The sequence below is a fragment of the Ambystoma mexicanum genome, chromosome 3q (genome assembly GCF_040938575.1).
Source record: "Ambystoma mexicanum isolate Mex_15411 chromosome 3q, UKY_AmexF1_1, whole genome shotgun sequence".
Taxonomy (NCBI): Eukaryota; Metazoa; Chordata; class Amphibia; order Caudata; family Ambystomatidae; genus Ambystoma; species Ambystoma mexicanum.
Genome location: NC_090926.1, coordinates 170,432,731 through 170,446,170, shown reverse-complemented (window position 1 = coordinate 170,446,170; position 13,440 = coordinate 170,432,731). Strand labels below are relative to the sequence as shown.

Below are 13,440 nucleotides of genomic sequence, written 5' to 3'. Positions count from 1 at the left end.
GGATCTCACCAAGACGGCATAGCCAGGGAAGATGAGTGGAACACGTAGACCGAACTTGGTCTGTTGTAGTGTCTCCTTCTGTGTTCTGTGCGGCGCTGCACCCTTTTCGTCGTCGCTGCAGCTGGTCTGAAATTACTGTAAGACAAGATGTCATGCAGTTCAGATAGTTTTGCATTTCACATCCTAAAACCTCTCCTGTTGACTGGGCATCACATCTAGATCTGTCTCGGGGTGTTAGGGGAGTTCTCATTCTTCTTCCTGTGGCTATCTCGTGTGGCGTAAAATGATGGTCGGAGCCCGAAGAGCATACAATGCCAGTGGAAGGCAGTGCAACCATCCCTTCTTTAGAGTGAGCTTCAACTTGGCTATCCTTTCCTTTAATAAGCCGTTGAGCTTCTCACAGATTCCATTATCTTGTGGATGATAAGACGATGAGAATTTGTGCTTTATACCAAGCAACAAGCTAATCTGTTCGAACACTGCATTGACAAAATGAGGGCCATTATCTGATCTCATGACTTTGCAGACCCGCCATCTGGGGAAAACTTCCCTCACTAAAAATGTTGCGCACAGGTAGAGTTTGGGTGTGCACATGGACCTGCCTCAATCCATCTAGAGAATGGACACAACACAACAATTAAGTATCTGTACACGTCACATACTTGAAATCATGTCGACGTGCAAGTGCTGAAAAGGCCCATTTGGCCTGGGGATGACTCCTCTCATTACTTTTAATGTGTGCCCCGCTGTAAATTGCTGGTAAATTAAACAGTTCACCATAAAAAATGCAACATACTCTGCTAAATTCGGTATGAACCAGTCTTCTGCGAGCGTTGCAGCTAGATTCTCTTTAGTCATATGAGCTGGGTAATGTAACTGCTCCAGCGCTATTTTTAATAGGGCTACAGGCCTTATTGGTTTGCCAGTGTTGTCTTGTCGCCACAAGCTGTCAGAGGGGTTTAAAGAACACCCTCAACGTTTCCACAGGTTCTTCTCTTCCTGTGGTGCCTCCCCTTGGAGATCCATTAGTTGTGTTTGCCCCAAATCGCTATATCTTTCAGATGTAGTTTGTGCCACCAGCATCCTTTCATTGATATGGAGGACTTCCACTTCCATGATCGTCTCACTTTTGGATGCTATGCGCTTGGCCTCCGTGTCTGCTGCGTGATTTACGCGCAAGATAAAATCTGTCCCTTTCGTGTGGGCAGCGCATTTCACGACCACTATGCCCACTGGGAGCTGTAGTGCCTTGATCAGCCTGTCCAATAAAGCTGCGTGCTGCACTGGCGTGCTGTCTGCTCGGAGGTAGCCCCTCCTTTTCCAGCACGCTAAGCCTGCGTGCACTGTTGACTCACGTAGGCGGAGTCACTGTACACCATTACTTCCTGGTCTGTGTGATTCTCAATGGTGAGTATCAACGCCAATAATTCTGCAGCCTGTGCTGAATAAGGAGATGGTATTTATGCACTAAGAAGCACTCGAAATTCTCCCTTTGCTGTGTGCTTCATCACAGCAACGCCTGTGTATCTTTGCCCATCAGTTTGGTAGATCCTTGAAGACCCGTCAATAAAGATGATCTCTCCTCCTGCCAAGGCATTTTCTTTTACCCAGGGAATTTCATCATAGAATTCTTCATAATTTGCACAGTCATGTATGGGCTCTCCTTCAGTGACTGGCTCTGCTATAAACATAGCTGGGTTCACTGTCTTACATCGAACTATCTTAATCGATGGATTTGATATGATTACTTCATAAGCAGAAGCTCTCTGAGATGTCAATGTGCCCTTTGGTTTCTCTAGAATGGCAAATAGCGAGTGCACGATGTACAATGTCATGGAGCATCCCATTACAATGCTTGTCGCCTTATTTAAATTTAAGACGAACGCTGCGGCAGCTAAACTTTGTTCGCACAGGAAGTGGCCCCTCATCACTGGGTCCAGATTCCCGCTGTAATATGCCAGGGGCTTGTACCCCAACAAGGTTCTTTGAGCGAGCACTGCTGTCATAACGCAGCCATTTGTGTACAAAAACAGGTAAAATTCCTCTGCATAATTAGGAATCCCTAGAACTGGTGCTGTGCAAATAGCTCTTTTGAGTTCAGTAAACCCCTTTTCCATGGACTCGGACCATTGATTCTTCTCCTTCGTTACTTGGGCCTTCTTTAGGGCCTGAAGTAAAGGCTTAGTGTAAGAGCTGTAGTCAAAGACCCATGCCCTGACATAGTTGCATAGGCCTAAAAAGCTCTGCATCTGCTTTATCATGTGTGGCTTAGCCGTGAAGGATTGAAGACGGGTTAGGGACTAGAGGGAACTCGTCCTCAACAATATTGTTTATTGGCCTTAGATCTTGCACTAGCCTCCAAGACCACCCTTTAGTTTTTTTCACAGGATACACTGACGTATTACATGGTGACTCTGACGTCACTAAGATGCCTTGGTCCATCATGGCAGAAATTGTTTTAAAAATCCCCTCATCTGCCTCTCTGGACATGGGTTATTTTCGTGCCTTGGGTAAAATAGCTCCTGGTTTCAATTTAATTCTTACTTCTCCAACCCCCTTCAAGAGGCATACATCATAGGGTCCTGTAGTCCATACTGAGACAGGCACCTGGGCCATGTCGCCATCAAAATATTCAGGACGCTTTAGTGCCAGCATCATTCTCTGGGACACCTCTCTTTTAATCATTTTAACCCAAAAGGTGAGATTCGCTTCCACCATTGTCTCTCCCATATCTGTTGGTTCTTCAAATAGATCATCATCGGGGACGTCAGTCACTCAATATCCTTCTTCAGTGGCGATTATCGCGCACCATTGGCTGCCCTCGTCATCGTAAACGTCAATTAAGACTACTTTCCCTTGTACTACATCTGTGTATTATCAAGGGAAATACTTGTCCTTCTTCCTCATGCATCGGTATTCTGGGTCTGAATAAGAAGTCATCAGGGGTTCTCATGGTTTTGTCTGCCAGGCCTGGTAATCCTGTCATAAGCATACGCATACCATATGCGAAAATTTCTGGCTCTTATGGTATGGCCCTCATGGCTATGCGTCCTGAGTATGCCCTGATTATTTTGCATACATTTGAATAGTGCATTCCTGGAGTTGAACACCCTATGCCCTCCTCCGTGAACGAGATTGTCATGTTTAACTTCATCATTAGATCTCTCCCCAAAATGTTTACTGGGGTCTGACGTGAATATAATAAAGACACGTTCATTTCACATTCTACTATAGAGACTGGAAGTGCTTTGGTAAAGGGAACACAACTTGTCGCTCCTGTAAAACTCTGAGTATTTGTGGCCTCGCCGGACAAGGAAAACTTGCCTTCACGAATTGCACCTGTGTCAACGAGGAAGGAATATTCTTCATCCCCTATAACGACATCCACCTTTGGTTCCCTTTGAGGGTCTGGTGTCACTGATAGGATAGAACACATCAGGGTTCCCAGTGAGCTGTCCTAGTTCATATACAAATTTGGTGCTGCTGGATTTTCCTCCATGAGCAGTGTCAGTTCCTATTCCAGGGTTCATGGCCTGCCCTGTGCTCATTGGTTGTGGCTGCTGCTTTGGGCCTGTTGGGATTGTCCTTGTGGAAAAGTCCCCATGCTCTGACCTGCACCTTGTTGCACTCTGGCGTTTGTTGTTGCACCGTGTGATTCTGTGCAACTCCCTGCTGAAAGGCTGCTGGTGGATTCACCATATCTGCTCCTGTCCCTTGGCCGTTCTGCATCATGCCTTGGCTCTGCATGTGCACGCCAAGTGCCCTGTCATTCCACACAGCCAACATACTGGTGGTGGTCGGATTATTTGCCCGTTTGACATATCTTGATTACCATTTTGCATATTTTGAAAACCACCTTGATTATTTTGAAAACCTCCCTGATTATTTTGGAAACCTCCCGATTACTCTGCCATCCTCTTCCCCGTGGGTAAAACCCTACATTACCCTGATTATTTTGCTGTGGACTAGCCACCTGCTGCATACTTGATTCAGCTGCGCTTGTTATCATGGCTCCCTCCAGAGCATATTTTGACATTCTTTTGCACCAATTTCACTTTCTCACCTTTTCGAGTTGCTTCCTTTTTGCGATTCTTTTCCTGCAGCAGCCTACAATAATGTGCGATGGTTAACTATCTCTGCCCAAGGTTTAGCTTCAATTCCCACCAGTTTCTTGAGCTGTTTCTGTACTGATTCCAGCAATCCTTGGCACAATATATTGTAAAATACGGGTATATATTTCGTCCAAGATTCATGGGTCTCGAGCACCCAGGAGTCTTGAAAATTCTGTATATAAATCAACGGATCCTCAGACTTTCATTTTCTGTGTCATTGTAGCTCCCATATCGGAAGTTTCTGGATATAGCACTCGTAGCGCTTTCCATACGGCGGCTCTACAATTGTTAAATGGAGCTCCGTCATGCGAGGTATTCGTGGTTACACCAGGCTAGCCTACTCGTGCCCATACATCGTCAGCTCTCTCACCAAGTATGGCGATTAGGAGACCTTTAATATCCCCAATAGGTAACGTGTTCCCTCCTGTCATCTTTTCTAACTCGTGTATCCATTTTCCGGCACCCGATGTCAGTATTGGAAGCTTGTTTTTCAAGTTATCTCGATCCATGTGTGTTCATGGAATATATTGCGGTCTTATTCCCCACTTCTCGTGCAAGGAAATTGGAATGTGTAGCTCTCTCTCACTTCTCTCATTGTTCTCCTGTCTATTGCAGGGGTAATATTTCTGCATCGCCGTCTACCTGGCAATGCTCTTAATCTGTCCACATAGGGCGGCAAAGACACCTCCCTCTGACCGTGAGATACTTCTTCATATCGGTCAGGCTGCGTGGCTGACTCTGATGCCCTCGGTGCAAACTCGCTAGTGTCTGACCATCTTATTCCTTTTTCGCTCTAGAGTCGTCTTTTGCTCCTTTCCTCCTCCTCATTTTCCTCACGCTCCTCCCTTTCGGAGTTGGACATTGTCCCCAATTCGTGCAGTTTCTTGCATCGTCTTGGTTCCTACTGATTTCTAATCTATCTAGGGATACTTCCCTATTCCCACTACTTCAGGTGACCTCCTCAGCGTCATACAGCTGAGTGCTCTCTAGGCGCTCGTCTTCCCCCTCCCTTTGGGGTTTTTGTTCTAGCCCCATTTCATCATATATTCTATCGATAGTTTCTCCTATGCTTCAGGTGTCGAAGTCATCATCAATATTTGCCCTAGACGTGCCTGGTACTGAATAGTACTCAGGAAAAAAACTCTTCAATGTCTTCCCAATCTACCACTGCAGCAGGTTTTTTAACCCCTCTCCCCAGATATTCAAGATCACGTGCTCTGTCTTCATTTACGTTCTATGTCCTCATCAAACTCTGCGTTTCCTCACCTCTTCTCTGACCCTCTCTTCTTCCCTTCTTATTTCATTTCGACGTTCCTCTACCCTCCGAATTTCCTCATCTCCGTCTTTTTATTCTTTTCTCACGTATCCTTTGCTCTTCCTCTAACTTCTGCTGTTTTGGTCCGTCTTGATCATTGGCTGCTCTTGGGTTGCGATCGAGCTGTCTCTCTTGCTCTTCGCAATATAGCTGTTCTCGCCTTTGCCTGTCTTTCTTTCTTATCCTCTCGTCTCTTAACTCCTTCTCTTTTCCCTTTCTCCCTTTGTTTCGAATCATCAATGCCTTTGCCATCGAGTTTCAATAAAATTTGTCCTCCCATCCATTTGTCTCTTGCGAATGCTATCATCAGTTCTACTTTTGTTTCCCTTCCATCGCTTCCCTTCTCTCTCTTTATCGAGAGATGCACTTGTCTGTGCTTAATCTCTTCTTGCGTCCTTATGTCTCTCCTTGTCTCGTGGGACCGTGGAGGTAATATTTTTGTCCCTATCCTTCCCTTTGTTTTCATCACTACAATGTGTAGGTGACTCATGTGTGGGGTTGCTATACCCTGTGGCTGCTTTGAGTTCTCTCAGTGGGTATAAACCCTCGTCCTTACTTTACTCAATTTTTGTTTGGGGTGGGGCAGGTGGCGCTGTAGGCGTCTCACCACCCTTTGTGCATATATTAAGTATTCAGTTTGCTGGCGGTTCTTCCTCCTTTCCCTGTTCAAACATTTTCCACAACTCGACAACAGAAAGGCGTTTTCCTAGCTTTTTACCTGTATATGTGGCATGCAAATATGTCGTCATATGTTGTAAGACGGCTTTAGATAAAGACCCATGTTGTGGCCATGGCAGAAAGTTCTTGTGGGCGGTACCTTTAACCCACTCGGTACTATATTTCTTTAGCTTAGGTGCATGTTTTGGCAATTGCTTGCATAAGTGTGCCAATGGAGTTATATCTCCCATTTTTAAATCTGTTTCCTTTCCTTTTATATAACACTTATCCATGTTTTCGTGTGACTTAAAACAACTTCTAACAATATGAGCGAGCACCAAACACTGCAAGCTCCAATCCAAATTTCTCACACATTTTTTTTAATATCTTTTAATCTACTCAAAAACATCACTACACATTCGATTTCATCTCAGCTATAAAATCGCACAATTTTTTATCCTTTTTCTCAATGAAAATGTTCAATATATTTATGACGTCACAACAAGAAACATGTAAGACAGACGTTTGACAAACCAGACGAACACCAGCTGGACACAGATATCTCTGCTCCTAATCATTACCCCTTCATGGAGTGTAAGCGTGTCCCTTTCACGACGTCTTTAAACGTTGTGGTAGCCTAATCGTTCCCCATTATGTGGGACTCTGTGTACACGTTTCTTCTAGCCGCTATATTAAAGTGTAGGAATAAGATGAATCCTCTCACTTCTCGGGTGTCTCCCCCAGTATCCTTTAATTTCTCAGGTGTCTCCCCCGGTATCCTTTAATTTCTCGGGTATCTTCCCCGGTATCCTTTAATTTCTCGGGTGTCTTCCCTGGTAACCTTTAATTCCTCAGGTGTCTTCCCCGGTAACCTTTAATTTCTCGGGTGTCTGCCCCGGTAACCTTTCACTTCTCGGCTGTCTGCCCCGGTAACCTTTCACTTCTCAATTAACCCCTCATATATATATATATATGTGTGTATATATATATATATATATATATATATATATATATATATACAGTCTTCTCTACTTCTAACTATATTTTCTTTTCTTCCCGCCTCCCTACGTTACCTTTTCCCTTTACTTGTTCTAAGGCATGCACTATTCGCCAAAGCATTCAATTTTCTTTTCACTCACCGTTCGCATGGGTCCTCTCTGGACCCTCGGGATCACCGCCTTCGTTACCGCCTTCTTCAGTTTTTCGCCCGCTCAGCTGCCCGTAGGAATGGGAAGGGATGCGTGGGGAACACGGGTCCCTTCAGGCCCTGACTGGAGTCTTTTTATGCTACGATTGTCTACGGGGAGCTTCACGGTCTACTCAACCGGATGGCAAAGGACTTGTGATATTGCCGAAGACCTAGAGTTACTTTATGTCGACGGTCAATAGGTGTCTTACTTAATCAATAATCCATGGTCGATAAACCATCCTCTCAGCTACCAAGTGTACTGGGGAGTCTCGCGGGTGGGCCCATAGAGTTGGGGTTTGTTCCGAAGTACTTTAAGACGAGATAGCTGTACCTTTGAGATGGATGGGGGGGGGTGCAGATTTATTACCCCAACACCAATCAATAAGGACAACTCAATGGTTTGGCAAAGGGAGTCATTTTAATGACCAGTACAAAAAACGGGGAGTCATGGAAATCAGCAGTGATGCGATCGTCCGCCTCGCTTCAACTCCAACGAACTTCATGAAAACAACATCATTTTATACTAAAAACTCGTCATAGCTGACGAATAACACTCCAAAGTTACTAAGCATTTCTATTGGTTTGGAAAAGTTAACTTTAATATAGGTGCTATATCTGTATATGGTAACGGAGTGAGGGGGTTGGATGAACACTGTCAGGTGGGCGTCTAATCCCTTCCTTCAAAAATGACTACTGTAGACATCACTAAAAGTACAATGTCCCATTGGTTCTACTAACTATAGGACCCTAGATTATTTGGTCCATCGTGATTGGGTTGGCACCAACCCCATGCATATCCTTCCACTTTGCTTACCAGCACGCAGAATGGTCAGCCAGGTGCAGGGTGCTCCCGCCATCCACCCAGCCTTCCTCCAATTAATGTTACAATCAATCATCGCTTTAGGAACTATGTGTCAATTATGTTACTGTGGTTGGCCTCGAAACTGCATCTTCTGCATGAGAACGATCTGCTATCTTCTCCTGGGCGGATGCCACGCGTAGGTGTGAACTCATGCTTCTCCTCGCTCAGGTGATGCAGAATTTGCCTATTTTCTCTCGATTTGTGCATTTAATTCTTATTCGGCTTGCCACCTGCCTACACTTCCTTCTCTTGACCTTTCAGAGGCAGGATATTCTGTTCTTAAGTTTCAATTAGAAGTAGCTACTGTTCGCTTCTTCTATTAGTATGACCTTGGTTCCTTTGGCATGAGTTGCATCTGCTGAGTTTCGATTCAGCCGTTTATCCTCGGTTTGCCTGAATATGAAGCTTGTCGTGCTTGGACTCTAGTAACCTAAGTTGATTCTGTTTTTAATGCAAGTGGACTCGTACTTATAATACTGTCCTTTGTTTTGAGGTACATTATGTAAACATGGCACTTGCCGCTCTATTCTTCTACTAAGCATACCAAGCCGCACTGGTTTCCTAGTTTCTTGCGTTTCAAGCATATGTACAGGCGTAAACTAGTTGGATATCTTCATTCTTGCTTAAAGTTTAAGCTCCTTAATGTTTCAACATCGTTCTCTTTTCGGTTCACGATATCTTTATTCGTGGCATTTTGACTCTTTGCATCATTCTCTGGTCGTCATTTCTTCTATCTTCAAGTCAGTCTGGGCCTTCGTGATATCACCATTCGTCTTCCATTAAGGCCTTTTTGGGTTCTTCCGGGACTGTACTTAAGCAATCTTCATTTTGTCTTATTTGCTGGTAGGGTTTTTTTAATGGATACCTTACTGTCCATGGTGTTCTTGGTACAGGTACGTCAATAGGTGCTGTTCTTCTAATGGGTACTGGGCAGAGCCCTAATGCAGCTCTCTGTTGGTTTATTTGCTCATCATACGCCACATATCTTGGTGTGAACACTCCTGGTACTTCAAAATGGACGATTGGAGTGCAGGCTTTATTTGCGACCTCCTCTACAGAAGCTTAGCTTTGGCTCCGGACCTTGGGTAGATCCCAGGAACTGGGGCGCCCAGAAGGACGGGGTTCGGGTTCTAGTGGAAGCGTCGTTTGGGTGATTCCTTCAATGATGGCTAGGCATTGCTTCCAGAATTGTTGGGCTTTTGGGCAAGACCGCCACATGTGGAAAAAGGACCCCGGGTGACCGTATTGTCTCCAACAGGTGGGGTCGAGTGCCTGGTTCATATGGTGAAGCCTCAGGGGGGAGTGGGGGGGTAGTACCACCGCAGCAGAATTTTGTATGCACATTCCCTGTTAGTAACACAAGCAGAGGATGAGTGGGCACGGGTCCATATATCTACCCAAGTCTGATCTTCTATGGGGTGGCCCAGGTCTGCCTCCCATTGTGCCATGTATCGGGTTTTGGAGGCGAGGAAGTCTCCCTGGAAACGTCTGTATAGAGTGGAGATCTTACCTCGAGTCGAGAGATCCATGAGAGTCAGCTCCAGGGCCGTAGGGGGGCGGTTGCCGCCTGGCGGGTCTGTGGGTGGGAGCACCAGTGGCGCAGCTGGATGTAGGAGAACCTGTCTCTTTCCTGGAGCCGGAAGGCTTCCTTGCATTGTTCGAAGGTGCAAGGCTCCCCCCCCCCTACAAACAGCCGGCCCAACGACTCCAGGCCCCCTGATAACCAGTTCCTAAAGGGCTGGAGATTTGTCCCAGGTGAGAAGGCCGGGTTATGAAACACCGGGATGAGGGGCTCAGTCCTTTAGGGATCCCCTTCTGCTTCAAGCCTCTGTCCCAAATGTCTACAGTATGTTTGGTAAATAGTAGTCTCTCCCATTTCTACCGCGTTGGAGGTGAAATGTGTGGGAGGAATCGTAGGGGGCGAGGTAAGCAGGATTGTTCGAGCTCCACCCATCTGTGACGTCCAGTGGATACCTGCCATGCTTGAATGCACACCAATTGTGCTGCTATCTGGTATCCTTGCTGGTCAGGGACTCCCAGGCTGCCTAGCCTAGCATTAACGAGCATTGTTTTCTGGGGGATCCTGGGCTTCTTTCCCCTCCAGATGAATCGTAACATTTTCTTCTGCAAGTCGCGGAGGACCGGCTTGGGAATTGGGACCGGGTGAGTTGAACAGGTATATAGGAATCTGGGAAGGAGGTTAATTTTGCAGGTGGTGATGAAGCCCATTAGTGATATTTCCTGGGACTTCCAGCGCTTCAGGTCATCTTCCAGTTCCTTGAGGAGTGGGGGGAAATTTACGCTATAAACATTCCTCGGGTTCGCCGGGACTTGGATACCCAGGTAGGGGATTGTCTTAGTCTTCTACTGAATCGGGCACAGCAGGGTCAGGGCTTCCCGCTCAGTTGGGGCTAGGCCTATCCCCAGGGCTGTGGACTTATTAAAATTGATAGAGAAGCCAGTGACCCTTCCATAGCTATCTATCTCGGCTAGGACATGTATCAGTGAAGTTCCGGGCTCCGAGACAGTGAGCAAGACGTCATCTGCGTACCGCGCAATTTTATGTTGCGAGGGGCCCACTTGGAGACCCTTGATAAGATCGTGCAGCCTGATTCTTTGGGCGAAGGGCTCCATAGTCAGTGCAAATAGGAGCGGGGATAGTGGGCATCCTTGCCTCGTCCCGCAGGTCAGGTGGATCGGATCGGAAAGGGTGCCATTGATTCTCAGGAGGGTCTTTGGTGACTTTATAATTCGCCAGGACCATGGCTCAGAATTCCGTCCCGAACCCAAAGGCCTACAGGGTAAGCCTCATAAAGGTCCAGTCTACCTTGTCAAATGCTTTAGTTGCATCGAGGGCCAGAAGCGCTAGCCCCAGCCCAATGCTCTACGGATATTGTCGCCCGTGGACCTGTTCCTGATGAACCCGGTCTGGTCAGGGTCGATTATGTCAGGCAGTATGTGGGAAAGGCGCGTCGCTAAGATCTTAGAATAAATGTTGGCATCAATGTTCAACAGGGCAATTGGTCTGTAAGAGGCCGGGTTCCTCGGGTCCCCCCCAGGTTTGGGTAGAAGGACGGTGATAGATTCTTGCATGGAGGGGGTTACTTTTGCCAACTTTCTATCCACCTCCTCATCCAGGAAAGGAGGTGGAAAGATTACATAACTGGACCCAAAAAGGGCTCAGTTTTTACATATCCAGAATGGCAAAATTTTGCAAAAATTACTGATTGTTTGACTATACTGGCCCTAAATTGGGTCTAGCTGTTACAAAACAAACCATATCCAGATGGACCCTCCTGGCTATTGGTTGATTTTACAGATTAATGGGCAAGGACCGGCCGGAAGGCTTAAGAGCACATTCCGCAAGGGGCATGGCAACCTCTGCTGCTCTTCAAAGAGGTGTCCCAATCAAAGACATTTGTTCAGCGACCACTTGGTTGTCTGTTGACACCTTTTGTGAGACATTACTGCCTGGATTCATCTTCCAGTCAGGGAGGACAATTTGCAAAATCAGTCCATTCATTCCATGATTAAACAAAATCTAATTAGTACTCCCACCACCAAATTATTACTGCTTTGGGAGTCTGTCATAAGATGAGGAATACGAGGGAGGACGCAATCTATTCGAAGAACAAGCTACTTACCCATGGTAACATTCTTTCGATTGAATGTTCCTCCCACGTATTCCTCATCGCCACTCCCAGCCGACCCTGCCGTACAATTTACGTGTTCTTATATTTTACGCTTTCTGAAGCCTACAGTCTTTGTTACGCCTGGTAATTCCTCTTCAGGAGGGGGAAAAACAGAACTGAAGCCAAGGGGCGCTGCATGCACTACTTCTACTGATGACGTTGACAGTAGAACGGAGGCCCTCAAGGGACATTGACTTGGTGAGACAGCACACAGCGCCACCTGTCTGAAAAAGATTCTGAAACAGCTGAAGTTGGAAGGATAATCATTATAAGATGAGGAATACTTAGGGAACACCCAATCGAAAGAACGTTACCATGGGTAAGTAACTTGTTCTTCTGTATAGATGGGTGCTCTCTCCACTACTTTCCAGGATTTGGGGACCAAATGAGAACATATTTTTAAGACTAAATAGAGTTTGGCTTGCACTTCTGACACTTTTATTTGACACTATCTGCAAGTATATTTTCGAGGCGTGGGCCTTTCCCCAGCTTTTGGGCATATTAATTGGCCTTATAACCTATAGCAAATTGAGGTAATTTTCTAATAGTTCATCAGTGTTCTGTTTGTTTGGATCTGCACACTACAGAAAGCTGGTCTTTCCACTCTACAGAATGTACTGTAATAGGTGAACCACTCATTTTCAGAAATACAAGAAGTTTAGCCCATGGCTTTGGATTCAGAAGATAGTACCTGCCAAAATGGCTTAGAATTCTTGGAACAGCTGTCTTTAGTTCTAGACATTTATTCTCCTCGGGTACCCACTTTTTTCACTCCAGTAATCCTCTATATTTCTGGCACACAGTAGAGTTGAAGTGTGATTTTTACAGTCTTCGCTTTTTTGTAAGTTTAGCAGCTTGCCTTTAGACTACTTACATGCCAGGTCAAACCATGAGAGATGACCCTGAGTCGGTTCTTGAATGAAGTCATGTTTTTTGAGATTCAGGGTTTAATTATTGATGTTGTTTTTGAAAAACAATCCAAAATATCTGATGGTGCTAATAGACCAACTCCATTTTAAGTACAAAATGTCTATACAACTGATATACAACTATAGAATTGTTTTCTATATCCAGATTCACCCATTTGCTATACCTACGATTATTTGAACAGGTTATTGGAATGCTGAGGCCAGTAGTTGGAGGGGGCAGGGAGGTATTCGTGCATACACACTGGATGGCCCGGTTATGGTCACTTTCTACTCGGTCAAGTATTTTAAATGATTTCACCTTCCCTTTGTTTATCAGAATATAATCGTTCAAACTATAATTTCCAGCACTTTTTAATGTTACTCTCGTTGGTGTGTCCCTTTCTGTCTAGTTATTGCAGCCACATAAACCTTCGTGAATGCATATTTGTGCAATTTCATAAGCAAACCTATTAAATCTCTTTGCTTTAATAGTACTGCTGTTTGGATCAGCCAGCAAACACCATATTCTGTCAAACCCACCTGGCGGGTTAACTGCTCAAACTAAAGGTTGAAATTACAAACCACTACCGTAATTTGTCATTTGGTGTGTGAGATGCAAGCTTCTAATTATACAATGCTATTTCAGAGTAGTGCAGTATATTGATACCTTCTTTGCCATGTGGCCCGTTATGATGATTAATTAGC

The 13,440-nt window shown here is 45.4% G+C and overlaps 1 protein-coding gene across 7 annotated transcripts in view; it reads left to right on the top strand.

Annotated features, from left to right (window-relative positions):
• The window catches only part of SCN8A (sodium voltage-gated channel alpha subunit 8), a 1,610,732-nt gene that overhangs the window by 339,727 nt on the left and 1,257,565 nt on the right, over positions 1–13,440 (top strand). The gene's annotated exons all lie outside the window — the stretch shown is intronic.